This window comes from Emys orbicularis, chromosome 13, assembly GCF_028017835.1.
Source record: "Emys orbicularis isolate rEmyOrb1 chromosome 13, rEmyOrb1.hap1, whole genome shotgun sequence".
Lineage (NCBI taxonomy): Eukaryota > Metazoa > Chordata > Testudines > Emydidae > Emys > Emys orbicularis.
The window spans coordinates 14,320,461-14,322,875 of record NC_088695.1 but is presented as its reverse complement, the minus strand read 5'-3'; the positions used below and the strand labels follow the sequence as shown (position 1 = coordinate 14,322,875).

The window sequence follows — 2,415 nt, the reverse complement described above, 5'->3', positions numbered from 1 at the left end:
TATTATTGTTTTGATTGCTCACTTGATTTCCCCTCACTGACTGCCTAAATCAATGATATCTAGGCAATTGGAGAATAGTGTCACAATTGTCGTGGAAAGAATCACCCACGCACTGATTTTAGTTCACAGACTCAGAGCCTGAGGCCTTTATTGCAATACGTATCAAATGCGTTTGGGGTGCAGTTCGAAAACTGACACACCGAGGACCACTCGCAGGCGGGTCTTTATTTCATTAAACCACAAGCAAAGTACAGACAATACGTCATGAGTTAAGAAACTGGGGTCATGAGTTAAGAAACTGGGGTTGGGGTCAGTCCTCCCGCCTCCCGGTACTTTCCTCATTATTTTTTCGAGAAGTGGGTGTTTATTTGGGTAGAGGGGCGCTTGGTGGTTTTCCCCAGGGGTGGTACTTGGCATCAGTTTGGGTACATTTCTTGGCAAGGCACATGTTATTTTCCGGAGTTTTTCGGTTAGGGGTTAAGGGGGGGGGGGGGTTATGGGACGCTAAAAGAAGGGCCATGATTGGCTAATTTGCAGATAGCTTGCGACTGCAAGAATGATTAACTCTTTTGCAAAAGCAATTTCTTAATGTAAGCAGATATTCTATTTTTTGAGCGGTTTCATAAACTTGTGGTTATTATGTTGCTAAAGCAGTTTCTTGCTATAGCTTTTAGCATCATTCTGGGTTTTTCTTTCCCCCCCCCCTCCTCTGGTCATTACCCTTGCCCGAGTTTGGCAGAGAACCGTGTTATTCAGTCTTGCTCATGCTAAGGCCTGTACTACTCTGTATAAAGGCCGTCAGCATAACAGATCTCTGCTAGAGGGTTTATTTCAGGGCCTTCAGTTTCAAAGCTCTGGCTATTAAAAGGAAGGCCCCCCTGTTCTATATCCCCATACATCCTACTGAATGCCTTTCTCAAGATTTCTTTAATGCCTTTGTTCCCTAGAGCGTATATGAAGGGGTTAAGCAACAGTGTCACAATAGTTTTCAAGAGGGTGACAATTTTGTTCATTTCCAGCGAGTTCTGTTTAGAAGGCTTAATGTACAGAAAAATAGAGCAGCCATACCATATAACCACAATGGTGAGATGGGAAGAGCAAAGTGGAAACGGCCTTTTGCCAGCTGTGGGCAGATGTGATTCTCAGGATGGTGGAGATGATGTAAATGTAGGAGACCAGGGTGACTTCACAGGAGCCCAGGATGACAATAAAGCAGATAGTAATGTACACCATCTCAACGAGGTGCATGTCTGTGCAGGAGAGCTCTATCCAAGAATCTATGTCACAGAAGAAATGGTTGATGGTGGTAGGGTCACAGAAAGATAACCTGATGATCAGAAACACTGGCACAGAAATAGTCAGGATGCTACTTGCCCATGAGCCAAGGGCCAGCTGAATGGACAAGGTGCTGTTCATGATGGAGCTATAGCGCAATGGGTGGCAAATGGCCAAATAGCGATCATAGGCTATGACAGCCAGGAGTAGATATTCACTGCAGCCTAGGGAGAAGACAAAGTACATCTGCAGGAGGCAACTGGGGAAGGAGATAGTTTTGCTTTGGGACACAAGGATGGCAAGAGTTTTGGGAATGTAGGCAGTGGTGAAACAGATGTCTGGGAAGGACAGATTGCAGAGGAAGAAGTACATAGGCGTGTGGAGGCGGCGGTGGGTACCCACTAAGGATATGATGGTGATGTTTCCCATCAGCATCAGGATGTACATGAACAAGAAAAGCAGGAAGAGAGAGATCTGCAAATATCAAGAGCCAGGGAACCCAAATAGAATAAATTCCTTCACATTGGTTTGATTTCCCTTCTCCATTTGGGTGTTCTACCTACCAAAACACAGGAACCATAAAAGGAAGACAAAGAAATACACAGGAGACTTTGTTAGATGCAGCTCATTGTTGATAGACAACAAACTGAGCAGTCATATATAATTTTTAAAGCCTGCAGTGATCATATAGTCTGACCTCCTGCATAACACAGGCTCGATAATTCCACTCACCAAAGCCCAGTAACTAGTGGTTTAACCAGAGCCTATCTCTTAGGGGGAAAAATCCTATCTTGACTGGACACCCCTCTAATGTTAAAGAGCTGTATCCTACTTATATGATGTAGTGCACATTCAACTCTCAATAGGAGCTGTGAGTATGTTCTTGGCTCAGGGCATTAGACTTTCAATGGCAGACTGGCACCTAACTCCCCTAGGTTGCTTTGCAAATCCCAGCCTTAGATTCCATTCCACCAGCAGAGCCAGGAAACCTGGCCTAACTCACCTCCCAAAGCCAGAAACAGACCCAGGATTTTTCACTCTCAGTCCCCAGCTCTAAGCACGAGACCCCACTTCCCTCCTAGAGCTGGGAATGGAACCCAGGAGTCCTGACTTCTAGCCCTCCAACTGTTAGACTCCATT

At 45.2% G+C, this 2,415-nt stretch overlaps 1 pseudogene; it reads right to left on the bottom strand.

Moving 5' to 3' along the window:
• Positions 1 to 779: 779 nt before the first annotated feature.
• On the bottom strand, positions 780 to 1,821 carry LOC135887475 (olfactory receptor 6F1-like; annotated as a pseudogene).
• Positions 1,822 to 2,415: the final 594 nt, after the last annotated feature.